This window comes from Oryctolagus cuniculus, chromosome 6, assembly GCF_051225735.1.
Source record: "Oryctolagus cuniculus isolate XC-2025 breed Fujian yellow rabbit chromosome 6, ASM5122573v1, whole genome shotgun sequence".
Classification (NCBI taxonomy): Eukaryota; Metazoa; Chordata; class Mammalia; order Lagomorpha; family Leporidae; genus Oryctolagus; species Oryctolagus cuniculus.
In genome coordinates this window covers 128,981,593-128,999,304 of record NC_142872.1, presented here as the reverse complement: position 1 = coordinate 128,999,304, position 17,712 = coordinate 128,981,593, and the positions used below count along the sequence as shown (strand labels likewise).

Sequence of the window (17,712 nt, the reverse complement as noted above, 5' to 3'; positions counted from 1 at the left end):
TACTCTAAAATGTTAGTTTCTTCCTTCCCAAAAGATTAAAGACCATAGTTTTGGGGCCGGCGCTGTGGCACAGCTGATTGAAGCCCTGACCTGAAGCACCAGCATCCCATATGGGTGCCAGTTCTAGTCCCGGCCGCTCCACTTCTGATCCAGCTCTCTGCTGTGGCCTGGGAAAGCAGTAGAGGATGGCCCAAGTCCTAGGGCCCCTGCACCCACGTGGGAGACCTGGAAGAAGCTCCTGGCTCCTGGCTTTGGATCGGCACAGTTCCAGCTGTTGCAGCCAGTTGGGCAGTGAATCATCAGATGGAAGACCTCTCTCTCTCTCTCTTCCTTTCCTCTCTCTGTGTAACTCTGAATTTCGAATAAATAAATAAATCTTAAAAAAAAAAAAAAGACCATAGTTTTGTCAGCTGCAACTCAAGACATCTGGCTTCTTTTCAGTACTGTCCCATGGAAAGGAGATAGGCAATACCAAATGTCTAATGGTTCCCAAATTCATATATTTGCTGCTGCTTCATGAATTTTTGCAGCATTAACGCAAGATCAGTGAGGGAACTTTTGATCTCAGCAGCTCCACCAAGGGCCAGCTGGAGTCTCAGAAGGCAGGGATCAGATCATCCTTCAGGCAGAACTATCATGAATTCCCCAAGCCTGGAGTGAATCCTGTGCAGACCACAGCCTGTGCCCAGCTCTCGCTTAGACAAACTCAGCCTAGGGGTTTTCAGTAAGTGCCAAAGGGAGTTGTTGCTTTTCAACTTGAACCTCAGATAGAGAAGATCAAACACAGGGAAGGCAGTAGAACCTGCTTTAGGAGAGCAGCTAGACTCCTACAGAGTAGTCATCAGTGACAGTGATGCTGGAGTGGGGATGGGTGGGGTGGAACCCATGGGAAACCTTCCTAATCTGAGTGAATTACGAGGCTGTCTCATTCAATCAGCACGTAGTTACTGAGTACCTACTTGGTGCAAAACCCTGATGTAGGCTTGGGGGGCAAGGGAAGTAAGTGAAGAAATATTTTTAAGATCTCTATCCCAAAAGCCTTAGGATTGACCTGGTTTTATTGTAGACTATTGGATGAACAGTGAGTCTTGCAAATCTCTACACAAGGCGGCCACTGATGCATATAGGTACACATCCCCATAGTGTTAATCCCTTCTGTTTTCTCAGACGTGAGCTAATGAGTGCCCCAAAGTGCCCTAACACCCTCCTCTCTCCTTGGTGTTCTGAAATGGTTACTTCGGTCCTCTCCATCCTTTTATTGTCTTATTTTAATTTTTCCGGCAGAGACTTCACATTTACTTTCCAAAATTTTTCCTGATATGTCTCCCATTCCTGTTGTTCAGGAGAAATTCTGGGGAGTCTTCCCTTCTGAAAGATTCTCTGTGGGGTTTCACTGTTTCTTCTTAGACGGGGCCAAGCCTTGCAGAGGATTACTGGCCAGGCACTGGGGGTGGGGAGAGAGAGGCTCCTTAGCTGCGAAGCAGTCCGGGCATCCGCGAACTCCTTCGGCATGGGCTGGTTGCTTAGCCAAGGACAATGAAACCACTGGAAAACAGGCAGCTTCTAAGACATGAGGGCTCACTGGGAGGCCAGCTGCACACTCAGAGCCTTGTCTACACAGAGCTCTATCCACACACACACACTTCTGCAGCTGAACGCTTCAGGAAATGGTTTGAGGGCGAGGGGTGGAGGGTAACTAAGATGGTACATGAGGCTACACAGTAAATATCTGGGGGCAGCCCAGAGCTCCTGAACACGGGAAGACAAGCGGCTGCAAAGCAGTCTCCCGTGCGGTTTGTGGGAGCTGAAGATGCAGCCAAGGATGTGTCTGACACTGCAGGCTCAAAAAGGTGCCAATGACCGAGGAAATCACAGTGCCACAGGGAAAGCCGACTGAGACTGTTCTGAATTGAAAACTCATTTTGCCAGTTAGCACCTATTAACACAAGGCTGAAGGCAGGGGCCTGGAGGAACTGGGAAAAAGGAGACGGGGTTAGTTTGAGCTGGGGAAGAAGGACTCAGAACGCGAGATGCGACTGCTCACGGTCCTTAGCCACGTTGAGTCGCCCCTACCACCTTTCAGAAAAAGACGTGGACTGCGGTGTGGCATCTGTGTTACACGGAGCAGTTGTTCCCCTGTGCACGGATCTTCCGCCTCCCTCAGAGCAGCATTCTAAGTCTACACTTGCTCTGTGTATTTGTTCCATACTATCTGACTCCACTCCCTCACCCCATTAAAACTGGCTGTTGTCACTCCTGGACTGTTGGCAGCAGCACAGTGCCTGGCGCTCAGACAGCCCTCGATGAACACTGGATGAATGAATCTTAAGAGTGGTTACAGGAATGGAGCAGGACTTTTTCCAGGTCTAACAAGGACTGCCTTAACACACAAACGTGTTTTGTAAATCTGAATGGGAAAACGGAGGTAGCCTTGTAGATGAGGATGAAAAGGACCTTCTGGAGAAGGAAAGGTTTTTTTAAATATTTTATTTACTTATTTGAAAGATAAAGTTATAGACAGTGAGACAGAGAGAAGTCTTCCATCCACTGGTTCACTCCCCAAATGGCTGCAACAGTTGGAGCTGAGCCAGTCCAAAGCCAGGAGCCAGGAGTTTCTTCTGGGTCTCCTACGTGGGCACAGGGGCCCAAGCATCTGGGCCATTTTCTACTGCTTTCCCAGGCCATAGCAGAGAGTTGGATTAGAAGAGGAGCTGTTGGGATTTGAACCAGTGCCCATTTGAGAGGCCAGCACCACAGGCAGAGGATTAACCTACTGAGCCACAGTGCCAGCCCCAGGAAAGGGGTTTAAAAACAACCACAACAAAGAACCATCACCTGGCAGCCTGGTGATGCGCAAGAGGAATGCTGTGAAATGTGAATACACGGGGTTATGCCCTGATAACCCACTGTAAACTGAAAACACTGCAAGTCAAAACTGCACTTAATGCATCAGACCTATGAACACCCTAGATTCCCCCTCTGATCCTGGGGCTGCCTGGGAGCTGTTGCCACTGCCCAAAGTCACAAGAGAGGAGCCTACCATGTATCACTAGCCTGAGCAAAGACCAAAGTCCAAAATTGGAAGTTGTCTCTATTGAATGTATATTGTTTTCACACCATCAAGTCAAAAATTAAGTTAAATAATTATAATTTGGGGGACCACCAACAGGTCATCTTGGGGGTACAAAAGAAGACTAAAAGGGGCAAGTGGATACTGATTTGAGCCAGATGCTGAAAATGCATGACACTTTGGCCCACAGCATAAGAGACAAGCTAGGAATAGACAGTATATCAAAGGCCAGGGAGGGAACGGAAAGAAAAGTAATTCCTTGGGGCAGATTCTAGGCAGCTGAGGCCTGCTGAGTGTTGGCATCAGATAGTTCTGCCCGGGGAAGCTTCAATCAGAGGTAAACACCCTTGTAATTGGACACCTTTGACAGAGAAATCTGTGCCCTGGCCTTTGAGGGCCTCAGAAGTCTGGTGGCTGGTGAGGGCTTGGGACGTGAAGACCACCGATGGACTTGAGCAACTGTCTGAACACTTAAAACTAATGCTGTCAGTTCCTGGATCTTATTTTGGATATCATTGCAACACAGCCATTGTTCATTGAATTAAGGCAACAAAAGCTGCCTGGACTTCACTGACATGCGCCATCTACCCCAGCACAGTGTGAGTCAGGGATGTGTGGTCATCACTCCCTGGCCACAGTTCCCACTGTTGCTGGAGCCCTGTGCAGAGCTGGCACTGCCTGGCTCCATTTGAACCATCACACAGGCATCCAGACATACAAGGAGCTTCAAAAAGCTTGGAATTAAGAAAAGATATGTTTCTTTTGGTGCAGAAATATTTTGAGGGATAGATGTTGTGGTATAACAGGTTGAGCCACTGCTTGGGACACAAGCTGGAGTGCCAATTCAGGTTCCAGCTACTCTGTACTTCTGATCTACTTCCTGTTAATGTGCTTGGGGGGCAATAGATGATGGCCTAAGTACTTGGGTCCCTACCATCCCTACCACCCACCTAGGAGGCCCAGAAGGAGTTCCTGGCTCCTGGCTTTGGCCTGGTCCAACCTTGGCTGTTGTGGTCATTTGGAGAGTGAACCAGCAGATGGCCATTAAAGTAAATAAATCTTAAAACAGTTTTTGAAATCCATGATAGGACCAGCGCTGTGACATAGGGTAAAGCCACCGCCTGCAGTGCCAGCATCCCATATGGGTGCTGATTCGAGACCCAGCTGCTCCACTTTTGATCCAGCTCTCTGCTATGGCCTAGGAAAGCAGTGGAAGATTGCCCAAGTCCTTGGGCCCCTGTACCCACGTGGGAGACTCAAAGGAGGCTCCTGGCTCCTGGCTTCAGATTGGCGCAGCTCCGACTGTTGTGGCCAACTGGGGAGTGCACCAGCAGATGGAAGACCTATCTCTCTTTGCCTCTCCTTTTCTCTCTGTGTAATTCTTTCAAATAAATAAATAAATCTTTAAAAAAAAGAAAGTCATGCAAAGTTTTTTCATAATATGTATTTCCATGAACTTTTGGAAGACCCTTTATATTCATGGATTTAAAAATTTTGTACCAAAAAAAAATTTGTACCAAAATAAACTTATTTTAATACTATTTTCCATGAACTTTCCAAAGTAGCCTTGCATGTGTGTGTGATGTATGGTGTGTGTGGAGGAGTGCTTTCCTTAGCTCTATCTGAGTCTCAATTCTTAAATATAAACTGGAGACAACAATACCAATATTTTAGTTATTGTGAGAACTAAGTGAGATAATATAACGCAGTGCTTAGCATCTTATGTTATATCTAAAAAACACACAAATAGATAGTTAATATGACAAGCCTAAGGAAGATAGACTAAGCAAAATTTATTGTTTTTTTTTTTTTTTTTAATATTTGTTGAATGAAGAATTACAGAGACTGACAGAGATCTTCCATCCCCTGGTTCCTCCTCAAAAGCCCACAGCAATCAAAGTTGGGCTGGGCTAAAGCCAAAAGCTTAAAACTCAATCCAGCTCTCCCACATCAGTGGTAGGATCCCAAGTACCTGGGCCATCACCTGCTGCCTCCCAAGGTATGCCTCAACAGGAAGCTGGGATCAAAAGTAGAGTCAGGACTCAAGCACGAGCACTCTGATATGGCATGTGGGCATCCCAAATGGAATCTTCACCACTGTGCCAAATACCCAGCCCCGATTTTTACATTCTTATATTCCATAACCACAGAACACATCCTCTGTTGATTAGAGCATGAAGTGGTATAGTCACTTTGGAAAACTCTGTCAGTATCTTTCAAAGTCAAATATATCCCTATCCTAAGATCTAGCAATTCTTTTTTATTTTTTTAAAGATTTTATTTATTTATTTGACAGACAGAGTAATACAGAGAGGGGAGAGGCAGAGAGAGAGAAGTCTTCCATCTGCTGGTTCACTCCCCAATTGGCCGCAACAGCCGGAGCTGTGCCGATCTGAAGCCAGGCGCCAGGAGCTTCTTTCAGGGCTCCCATGTGGGTGCAGGGGCCCAAGGACTTGGGCTATCTTCTACTGCTTTCCCAGGTCATAGCAGAGAGCTGGATGAGCAAAAGAGCAACTGGGACTAAAACCGGTTCCCATATGGGATGCCAGCGCTTCAGGCCAGGGCGTTAACCCACTGAGCCACAGTGCCAGCCCCTAGATCTAGCAATTCTACTCCTAGTTATATGCCCAAAAGAAGTGATGTCCACCAAAGAGCGTGATAAGAATGTTAATTGCTCTATTGTACACAATAGCCCCAAATAGGGAATGACTCAAAATGTTCATCAAGTAGAATGGGAAATTGCTGTGTATACAGATAATCAAATATATATGATAATGAAAATGAAGAAATTATTTCAGCTCACAATAACATAGATGATGGCCGGCGCCGCGGCTCACTAGGCTAATCCTCCACCTTGCGGCGCTGGCACACCGGGTTCTAGTCCCGGTCGGGGAGCCGGATTCTGTCCCGGTTGTCCCTCTTCCAGGCCAGCTCTCTGCTGTGGCCAGGGAGTGCAGTGGAGGATGGCCCAAGTCCTTGGGCCCTGCACCCAATGGAAGACCAGGATAAGTACCTGGCTCCTGCTATTGGATCAGCGCGGTGCGCCGGCCATAGCACGCCGGCCGCGGCGGCCATTGGAGGGTGAACCAACGGCAAAAAGGAAGACCTTTCTCTCTGTCTCTCTCTCTCACTGTCCACTCTGCCTGTCAAAAAAAAAATAAATAATAATAACATAGATGATTTTCACAAGGATTATGTTAGGCAAAAGAAGACAGACACAAAAGAGCACACACTGTAGGATTCCATTTATAAAAATCTCAAAAATAAGCTAAACCAGGGCTGGCATTATAGCTTAGTGAGTAAAACGGCCACCCGCAATGCCAGCATCCCATTTGGGCACTGGTTCCTGTCTTGGCCACTCTACTTCTGATCCAGTTCCCTGCTAACAGCCTGGGAAAGCAGAGGGAGATGGCTCAAGTACTTGAACCCCTGCTATCCATGTGGGAGACCAGGAAGAAGTTCCTGGCTTCAGCCTATACTGGCTATTGCAACCATTTGGGGAATGAACCAGATCTTGATCTCTCTCACTTTTCCTCTGTAACTCTGCCTTTCAAATAAGTAATCTTTTTTAAAAAAATAAACAAAAATGATGTACAACGCTAGAAGTCAAAAGAGTGGTTATAGTGTGAGGGAGGATGGTGACTGGGGAAGGGCATTGACAGGATCTCATGACTTTATCTGGGTGATAGTTATATGAGGTTATATCACCTTACAAAAATACGAGAGGCAGATGATTAATGTGGTGGTTAAGATGCCACTTAGGATTTCCTGAGTTCGAGTCCCAGCTCCACTCCAAATTCTAGCTTCCTGCAATGCTGACCCTGGGAAGCAGCAGGTGCTGTTTGAAGTAATTGGGTCCCTACCACCCATTTGGGAGACATGGATTGAGTTCCCGGCTTCAGCTTGGTCCAGGCCTGGCTGTTGTGGACATTTGGGAAGTAAACCAGCAGATGGGAGACTTCTCTCTCTCTCTGCCTCTTCCTGCCTCTCAAATAAATAAAATAACACAGTTTAAAAAATGTACAAATCAATTGAATTTATGAGTTGTACATTTTCCTGAATGTAACCTGTAGCGGACTCCCTTATGCTCTGAGTTCTCTGTCTACTTCAGACAGATTACACCTCCTTTCCCTGCTGCTGCTGGGCTCATCCATTTGACTTGTTTTGTCAACAGGATGTTAGTGGGGATGATGGGAGCAGAGATACAAAATGTGCTCAGGTCGCTTGGTTTTCCCCTTCTGGAGTTTCTGCCACAGTCATGGGAAGAATAGAGCCGAGAGGTGCTGCCTTCCTGGCCCGATTCCCAGGCAGGCTTAACCCTGAAGCTACAGCGACCATGAAGAGGAAGCGAGGGCTGTTGCTCTAAGCCTTGTGTGTTGATGTGCATTTTTAGGCAGCACTATTGAGACAACAGCTGACATTCTTTTTATTAAAAAAAAAAAAAGGCACTTTAAGATCTTATGTTCCCCCTTTCCAGTAATCATCTTTCTACTGTTTGAAGTGACTGACACTCATCTTTACCACTTCTGTGGTCTGATTCAGGTCACACAATCAAATAAACCTCATCCATGAAATGGGCAAGATGCTTCCTTCACAATGCTCTTGGGAGGATCTAATGAGCCAACAGACCCCACAGGAACTCTGGAAACTGCAAAGCCCAATTCTCAATGATGGGTGACGGCGCAGGAAGTGAGGTGGAGAAACACATGTGGGGGTTTTCCCACCCACCAGGCAAACTGACCTCAACCCTGCCGTGGCTCATCCTGTCTCACAGTGTGGGGGCACAAATGGAGGGAGGATGCCAGGGGCTGAATGCCTGGGCCTGCACTAGTGCAGTCACAAAGCATCTGTGCACAGTTCAACAGGGGCTGCACAGCCCCAAGAGGTGACGATGATGACTTGGGCTGCAAAACACCAGCCCTTGCACAGGAAAAGTAGGCCACAAGGACCCTCACAAGGCCACTGCCACCCTCAAATCTACCTCCGCCCATCATCTTCCATAGTGTGCAAAGGGCCACCCGCACGCTAGTGTTGGGTTATGGCTCTGAGTGCCTAGCGACCCTCTGTCACTCCTCATTGCCATTCTTGTGTCATGTCCATTAGCAAAGAGCAGGCCCATCTCTTCTCTCATTTTGATATTATTTCCACTGTGTGGATAAGAACATGAGATTGTATAGATTGATCCTCGCAAGGCCCTCACAGACCGGAGCAAGCATTTTATCATTAGATTACAAGTTGTACCTTCAAAACACAGGCACATTGGCCTGCAGGGACAGGATCAGTAAGTTTTGACAGGAGAGAGAATAAAAAATGGATTTGGAGCATAGCAGTAGTGTGGACTACGGGAAAGGTGATTGGGAGACAGGAACGGGCTGCAGCCCCTGGGGAGCATGGGCCCTGGGCTGTGCCTTCCCTCATCCATGGGAGGAGCCACAGGCTGCAGCAGGGGTACTTCTAAATAGCAATGGGAGAAGAGACAGGATCAGGAAGAATGCCAGCCAGAAACGGAGACATCAGAGCCCTGCCCAGTCCCTGACAGCAACCGTCTGGGGATGATGCTGTCAGCATATTTTGCTGTGACATCTATCATGGGGACTCTGCTGCTGCCTCTGGAGGGTGGAAGGCAAGATACCAGGCCTGCTTCCTACCACACAGGTCTCTCTCCTTCCTCTGCTCATCCCTGGAACTAGCCAGGAGCTCAAGAGAGATCCTTGAACAAAGTTGGACTTAAGCAAACACACACTTTCTTTAAGAAGGCAAACAGCATGGGGCTGGTGCTGTGGTGCAGCGGTTTGAAGCCCTGGCCCGAAGTGCCGGCATCCCATATGGGCGCCAGTTCTAGTCCCGGCTGCTCCACTTCCAATCCAGCTCTGTGCTATGACCCGGGAAAGCAGCAGAAGATGGTCCAAGTCCTTGGGCCCCTGCACCCATGTGGGAGACCCGGAAGAAGCTCCTGGCTCCTGGCTTCGGATTGGCATAGCTCTGGGCGTTGCAGCCATCTGGGGAGTGAACCAGCAGATGGAAGACCTCTCTCTCTGTCTCTACCTCTCTCTGTAACTCTGTCTTTAAAATAAAAAAGGAGGAGGTGGACGAGGAGGAGGAAGAGGAGAAGGAGAAGGAGAAGTCCCATTTCTGCTGATTCAGCAAAACCTAGCAACCTGCAATGGCAAGAGCTGGGGTAGGTATGAAGCAATTGTTACCCTGTGGTGACGTGTCCACTGGGGGTAGGGGGATTTCCAGTGCCACAGGGAGCTACCACAGCTCCTCCCCTGGCCACAGCCCTGCCCTGCAGCAGGCTCCACCCCCACTCTCCAGCCCCACGCGCATTCCCAGGCTCAACCCTACCTCTGTGGTCCGAAGGCCGTTCTGCTGCTGGGGCAGAGGGCCCGAGCTGAGGCTCTGGGGATTCGAGCACTGGGTCCCACAGCTCAGCTTCTTCTCCAGGTTAGAGAGTCCGCCCGGCGCTGCAGATGGAGGCGCAGCACTGGAGGGCAGTCCATCTTCCAGCACACCTGCGGGAGGGAAGCAGAGGATGGCAGCAGAGCCTTGCACAGGGCAGCTGTTGCAAACACTCCCAAGATTGTGGAGAAAAAGACAGTCACAGAGAGAACTCAGATGTCCACCCCACCGTGCAGAGCTCTCGTTTTCTAGAACGTGTGAGCTTTTTTATAAACATGAAGTCTGAAAATAATTTTGGAACCTGGCATTTCTGCTTAATAATGCATGGAGTGTTTTCCTGTGCCACTGCATGTTCAGCCATGTTATTTTCTGCACCGTGTCTGTCAGCGTATGGATGCATCACCATTGACCTAACCAACCTCTTTAACTGGCTATCTGCTCTTTTTAATCATGAACGTCCCTGTGATGAAACTCCTTGTGGTGAAGGCTTTCGTCTTAATTACTCCCTTGGGACACATTCCTAGAAGTGGAGTTGTCGGCTGGAAGGTTACACAGAGATGTTTGCATAATTCCATCTCAAAGCTTTGACCTCAGGTGTGCCTCCCATAACAAACACCAAGTGGCCTAGAGAAGCGACAGGAAGGCCACACAGAGGCATTCACAGGGAATGACCAGTGTCTGGAGAGAGAAGAGGGGGCCCACGAAGCAAGGGGAAGGACACCGAGGGGGAAGCAGGAAGCTGGCAGAGGCCCTGCAATTGGCACGGGAGGTTAGAAGTGGCCAGCTGCATCCGCCATTCTGCTCTACCTGCTTGAGACCAGACAGCAACGATGGAGGGGTCTGTGAGGGGCTTGGCTCAGGGACAGGGGCAGGGTGCTCAGGTGCTGGGGACACCAGAGGGACAGAGAAAACCCAGGCCAAGAGGACTGCCTGGCTTGCTGGAAACAGTGCCGAGAGCCAGGCCAAGAGCTGCCATCCCATCTCTGCCCTCCTGTGGGCTCTTCAATTGCTGCAGCTGACATTCCAGCAGACGCTTCAGCTCTAAAACTTGGCACAAAAACCAGAATATGCCAAAGAGCTGGGGCAGGTCAACACCAAGAAAGGGAGACGAGGAGCTCTAGAAGGTGCACACACCTGAGGAAAGGGAGCTAATTGAAAGGCAAAACAGGATTTTAAATAAGAGTAATAGACGATGAGGGTTTATTTAGAGACATCGGATGTAATCTTAACTGTTGATATGAAAGGGGAAACCTCAACAGAGAAGCTGCACAGCAAGGTAGAAAAAGAGCAATTGAGGAGCCAGCGCCGCGGCTCACTAGGCTCACTAGGCTAATCCTCCACCTGCAGCGCCAGTACCCTGGATTCTAGTCCCGGTCGGGGTGCTGGATTCTGTCCCGGTTGCCCCTCTTCCAGGCCAGCTCTCTGCTGTGGCCAGGGAGTGCAGTGGAGGATGGCCCAAGTGCTTGGGCCCTGCACCCAATGGGAGACCAGGAGGAAGCACCTGGTTCTTGACTTTGGACTGGCACAGTACGCTGGCCGTAGCGGCCATTTGGGGGGGTGAACCAATGGTAGGAAGACCTTTCTCTCTGTCTCTCTCTCTCACTGTCTAACTCTGCCTGTTTAAAAAAAAAAAAAAAAAAAAAAAAAAAAAAAGAGCAATTGAGTGAGCCGGAGGAACTCTCCTGGATAGGAGCTAAGGAACTCTTCCTGGGTAGGAGCACAAAGGGGCAGGTGAGTGATTACCAACACAGTAGGAAACTCACAGGATAGAAATCCAGAAATTACAATACTGACCTAATAGGAGCTTTGGAAGGCAAGGGTAGAGATGATTACGGGGAAGCCAGAGTCACAGAAAGAATAGGTCAGGATTTCCCAGAACTGAGCAGAGATGGGAAACATCAAACTGCAATGCCCTACCAAGCACTTGGCAAGATAAGTAAATATGGAAGCCAGCATACACAGATCTCGGTGATGTTTTAGACCATCAGTAATAACAGGAATAGCCTCAGAAGGAGAAAATATCAAGGAGACTGACATCAGTCTCCCATCAGCAACCAATGGAACAAAGTCATCAAGATTTTGAAGGATATGCACACTTTTAAATCTTTTGCAATACACTCCCAAATTCACCTCCATGAATCTTTCTTCCTGTTGTCCTTCTGCCAACAGCACATGACGGAGTACTACTCCCCAAACCCCCACATTTGGGGAACATTCTCTTCTTTTTTCGTTTTTCATCTTTGCCAATTTAAGAGGCAAAATAAAGTATCTCATTGCTTGGGTGTATGCTTCTTAATTCAGTAGAGATATTAATCTGCTTATTGACTAGAGGTATAGCTTTTTAAAATTATCGAGTTATCTATCTTCCCTTTGGGGTGTTTGTCTTGGCTTACTTTTAATCAAACTTAAGTAAAACAAACCAAATCCTCTCCCTGGGCACTGAGCAATGATTTGCCTTGAGGCAGGCATCAGAGGCCCAGTGTACTTAATATTCTAAGGGTAGGGAGTGGGATTGGCTGAGCTGAGCTAATGAGGCTGCAATTCCCACACAACTGGGAAATCAGGAGAGTCCACATGACACACATCCATGTGTCACCCATCTGCTCTGGGTGGGTGACATGCTAAAGGGCCATGGGATAGAAATTAGAATTTAATGCATTGAAAATCACAATAGAAAATACATCATCCAGGCCAGCGCCGCGGCTCAATAGGCTAATCCTCCCCCTAGCGGCGCCGGCACACCGGGTTCTAGTCCCAGTTGGGGTGCCAGATTCTGTCCCGGTTGCCCCTCTTCCAGGCCAGCTCTCTGCTGTGGCCAGCGAGTGCAGTGGAGGATGGCCCAAGTGCTTGAGCCCTGCACCCCATGGGAGACCAGGAGAAGCACCTGGCTCCTGCCTTCCGATCAGCGTGGTGCACCGGCCGCAGCGCGCCGGCCGCGGCAGCCACTGGAGGGTGAACCAATGGCAAAGGAAGACCTTTCTCTCTGTCTCTCTCTCTCACTGTCCACTCTGCCTGTCAAAAAAGAAAAAAAAGAAAATACATCATCCACAGTTTGTTAATTGGTAGGTCTCAGCCTGGTCCAGATGCCAGGCAAATGGCTGCTTTCATCTAGGCTTATCCCAAATCTTTGGGGTCCCCTTTCTCTAGCAGCCACAGCCTACCTCCCTTTTCCTCCCATCTCCTCTCTATCCTGAGCCAAAAGAGGTCAGCACTGCATAGGCATGAAAACCCAGCACACGTATCAAAACTCTATCATCACTCCTTCCTGCAGACAACTACTCCTTGGCCATGTCTTGGGCCTAGAGTAGTGCATACCTGCAAACTGGATCAGGAGATGAGGCCCATGAAGACACAGGAAGCAGGCTTGCTTTGATTTGGATTGGATTCTAGCATCCCAGCACCCACAGAAGAGTCTAGAATGGAGCTTGTTGTCACTGGTCTGCTGTGAAATAAGTCTAAAAAACTGAGTGCAAGCATATAGAAATTTCTATGCAACTTGACACTGATGAATATCCAAGGATGAGTTTGATTGAACGAGATACAGGTTAGTTCGGGTGCTATCAAACTCATGTGATAAGTCACAAGTGGCATGAGCTGTGTATCAGTCATGCACAACAGGATTACACATTTGTGATGGATTGCAGGGAGCCAGGGGGAGGGGAAACAACTAGTCCTAAAGGAGGGCTGGGGACTTTGGTAGATGTGTCCCCATAATCCACAGATAACGCACCGTGGGGAAGGGTGTGGCCAGTGGGGTGGAAGGGCAGTTATTCCACGTACCTAAGCCTAGGGTGGAATTGCCTTCAGCACCTGGGGCTGGTGACTGGGACTCAAGGCCAGCCAGGGCTGCCTTTGCTGTTCACTGCAGGGTTCCATACAAAGGTGGCATTTTCAGTGTGTACTGTGACTCCAGACTCGTATGGAGCATGGGTGAGGGGCCCCTACTACTGTGGTTTGGATGTTGAATGTCCTCTAAATGCCCAGATGCTAAAGGTTTGGTCTTCAGGGTGGCACTCTTGGGCGGTGGCGGAACCTGTAGGAGGTGGATCCTGGCAGGGTAGTCCTTAGGTCACTGGGTGCATGACTTTAGAAGGCGGTTCTCACGTAACTCCTGAGAGGCTTGTTACCAAAGCCTGAGTGGGCCCACCCATTCTCTCTGCTTCCTGGCTCACCACATGATCCATCCTCTGTACTTGCTCTGTCATCTGCCACAAGCCCCCTGCCAGAGTCAGTCTACACCATGCCACATAGACTTTGAACCTCCAAAGCTGTGAGCTAAATAAACCCGTCCTTTCTTCATAAGTAACTTGTCTCAGGGTTTTTGATGTAGTAGTGACGAACTGACGAATATACCGAGTCATCCATTAAATGCAGCAGCCTGATTATTTCCAGCCTGCCCACCACCTTGTCCTACTCTGAGACACTGTAAGACGTGCAGCTGACACCGAGCTCTGCACATCCATGGCGGGGGCGGGGGCTGCTGGGGTTGGGAGACATAAAACAGTTCCCTGCCCGTTTCCTCCCAGTGCAATACGATTGCTCACCCTAAAGAAGTCGGTTGTCTCCTTTCCTCTCCATTAGCCACATGAGTCACGTTCTTGACTGTGAGTCACAGTCAGCTAAGTGCTAAGACGTCGGCCCTCTGAGTCTGATAAATAAGCAGAAAAGCTCTGATGACAAGCAGAATACAGGGCCAGCGTAGGGACTGGCATTGCAAACAGTGAGAGGGGTTGTTGACCCGGGTGGTCAAGAGAGGACCCTAGAGAGTCAGGAATATGAGTTCATTTACTGTTACTTCTGCCTGCAGCAAACATGGGGTTAACTTGTATTTTCTAGTTTCAAAAAATTGACTCAATCTTAGAGAATTTATAAAACACAGAAAACCTAAAAGGAAAAACCATTTTTACCTCATCACCCGGAAAGATGCCTTGTGTAGGAGATGAGAATAGCCCACCTCAAAGTACGTTGTTTTGGAATAAGATCGTTTTGAGCTGAAGGCAACTGAGAAGAAGCAGATACAAAAAGTTCTCTGCTCTTACCCCATTTGTCTCAAAGTAGGACAGAAATTTATAAAAGTGTCCCTCCTGCCCTCTCTACCAGGAAGACAAAGGTTGATCAACAAGGACAACTTTACATCCTTACCAGCCTGGAGATAGCACTAGAGGAATCGACATCAGCAAACGTCACTAACTAGTCTTTCTCTTCTACATATTTGCCTTCCCATGGGCTGTGGTCCCAGGCTTTTTCTTTTGTCTTTCTATGTCCCTTCAAACTTACTGTTCCTTGTTAAAGATGCTGTACAAGGTGGAATCCTCAGCCACACCTTTGAGATTTACTCATTCTCTGGGTATCCCCACGTATGTGAGAAATATACATGCTACTAAACCTCTGTTCGCCTTTTTTTTTTTTTTTTGGACAGGCAGAGTGGACAGTGAGAGAGAGAGACAGAGAGAAAGGTCTTCCTTTGCCATTGGTTCACCCTCCAATGGCTGCCGTGGCCGGTGTGCTGCGGCCTGGCACACTGCGCTGATCCGAAGGCAAGAGCCAGGTGCTTCTCCTGGTCTCCCATGGGGTGCAGGGCCCAAGCACTTGGGCCATCCTCCACTGCACTCCCTGGCCACAGCAGAGAGCTGGCCTGGAAGAGGGGCAACTGGGACAGAATCCGGCACCCCAACCGGGACTAGAACCCAGTATGCCGGCGCCACAGGCGGAGGATTAGCCTATTGAGCCTTGGCGCTGGCCACGCCTTTCTTTTTTCTTATAGAGGGTCCACTCCATCAGCGAACTAAGAGTAGAGGGAAAAATTAATTAACACAAAATTTATGTAGAGACATCTGTTAGCAAGGAGATATACATCCTTCCAAACAGATGCAACTGTGCTTGCCAGACCCTGCAACTCTACCCCCAAATCTTCCCCAGCTGCAATGATGGCTGGCATCTCATTACTCACCCCTCCAGCTTCTCCTGACACCCCTGGAACCCTCACACCAGGGTGGGCCTGGCCGATTATATCAGCAGCAGCCCAAGCCAATGACTGAAAGTATGTGTATGTGTGTGTGTGTGTGTGTGTGTGTGTGCGCGTGAGCACACACAAGGGATGACACGGATATAATAGCCTTTTGCCTCTGAGCAATTTCTGTTCCTTCATTTTTTTTTTTTTTTTTTTTTTTTGGACAGGCAGAGTGGAGAGTGAGAGAGAGAGACAGAGAGAAAGGTCTTCCTTTGCCGTTGGTTCACCCTCCAATGGCCACTGCGGCCGGCGCAGCACCGATCCGAAGCCAGGAGCCAGGTGCTTCTCCTGGTCTCCCATGGGGTGCAGGGTCCAAGGACCTGGGCCATCCTCCACTGCACTCCCGGGCCATAGCAGAGAGCTGGCCTGGAAAAGGGCAACCGGGATAGAATCCGGCGCCCTGACCAGGACTAGAACCCGTGTGCCGGCACCGCAAGGCGGAGCATTAGCCTATTGAGTCATGGCGCCAGCCCTGTTCCTTCATTCTAAAGCAAGCAGATCAGGCTGAGGCTTTATTAATCCTGAAGCCACATCACTGCTCAGCTCCTGCTCCCACCCCTTCCTGCCTCCCTTGCATTCTCCCTCACATGGATCTCCTCCCAGGAATCACGTCTGCCAAATCCCCACCTCAGGCTCTGTTTCCAGGGGACCAAACCCAAGACAGGATATATGCCCTGCTTGCTGGCTATATTTCTTCTGCCCCTCACACTCTTCTTCCCTGTTCTATTTCCCAGGAGACTGACCCGAGTACATGTGTCAAAAGGTTGTCTTTCCAAAGGTTTTGAGCTGGGTTGGCCAATGGGAGGCACTAGTGAGTGAGGGAGGAGGGGCTTGAGATCAGGTCTTGATTCTCCTAGCTCCCTCCCTGCGGAATGTCATGGGTGGCTGTGTCCTCTAACTCCTCGACTGGAAGAATTGATAGAACCAAGAAAAAACCAGGAAATCATGCAGTTAAGAGTTTTCTGATGACTTGAGGCTCAAGGATGAGGCAGTAACAGAAGACAGAGGGCAAGTTGTTGAGAGTACAGAAACTGTATCAGAATTCTTAACTGCAAGCAACAGAAATTGGCTTGTGAGTTAAAGTAGAAAAGGGGTTTATTAAAGCAATATGGGGAGCTTGCAGAATTTCTGGGCAGGCTAGAGGCTGAGTCATGTCAGGCTTGAGGATGTCAAGGAACAATTTTCCAAGTCTGTCCTCAGACCTTGTCCAACCAACTTCTAGACTCTGGAATCTGCTCTCAGCATTACTGCTGTCATATTTGTGATATAAAAAAGAGTTGTTTTCAGAAACTGAAGTTTAACTGGGTGTCCGGCACTTCATCTGGCAACTCTGTTGGGTGTCAAGTGCCCCAGACCTGGGCCACTGTTGTGAAAGCTGCATTGTCTTGGACCCCGGGTTCCGTGTAGAAGTCCACTTCCCAGCACCTGCTAAGCCTGGAAGGTGGGAAAATTACACTTCATTATTTCAAGAAATTAACATTTAACCCAGGTTCTGTTTGTTTCCAAAGCTTGTGGCACTAACAGGTATTTCCTTCTAGGAAACACTACCAGGTAAACAGTTCTCAAATTTTAGTGTGCATGAGACCACCCAGGATGTTAAAATGCAAATGCCTATATCCATTCCTCCAGAACCTCCCGTTCAGAAGGAGCCCAGGAATACACATTGTAACTAATTCCCTTCACCCTGCCCCTGGGGGTACAGAGGCTCACATACAGTACAGGAATATAGATATGTAAAGATGTCTCTATCTATCTGTCTATCTATCTACCTATCTTCTAAATGTATGTCTGTCATAGAGATGTTAGTGTTGGGCTGCATGCAAAAAAAAAAAAATGCTATGATTTGAATGTGTCCTCCTTCATGTGTTAAATAATCACCTCCGTGAGGTACTGAGGGTGGAGACTTAATTCAACAACTTAATTTAACATTTGGAGGTAGAGCCTTTATGAGGTGAGTAGGATTAAATAAGGTCATTAAGATGGAGCCCCCATGATTCAATAGTGGTGATTTCATAAGAGGAAGAGAGACCAGAAGGGCCACACACACACACACACACACACACACGATCTTGCCATGTGATGCCCTGTGTCACCTTAGGACTCTGCCAGCAACAAGGCCACCACCAGATATAGCCCCTTGACCATGGACCATGAGCCACAGTAAACCTCTTTTCCTTACAAAGTGACCTAGCTTCAGATATTTCATTATAATAATGAGAAGAATGGACTAATA

General features: G+C 48.5%; 1 long non-coding RNA gene across 1 annotated transcript in view; it reads right to left on the bottom strand.

The window, feature by feature from the left end:
• The window catches only part of LOC103348106 (BAALC binder of MAP3K1 and KLF4), a 79,930-nt gene that overhangs the window by 8,875 nt on the left and 53,343 nt on the right, over window positions 1–17,712 (bottom strand). The window contains exon 2 of the long non-coding RNA XR_007919126.3: window positions 9,416–9,582. This is a non-coding gene — a long non-coding RNA (BAALC binder of MAP3K1 and KLF4). The remainder of the gene's footprint in view (window positions 1–9,415; window positions 9,583–17,712) is intronic.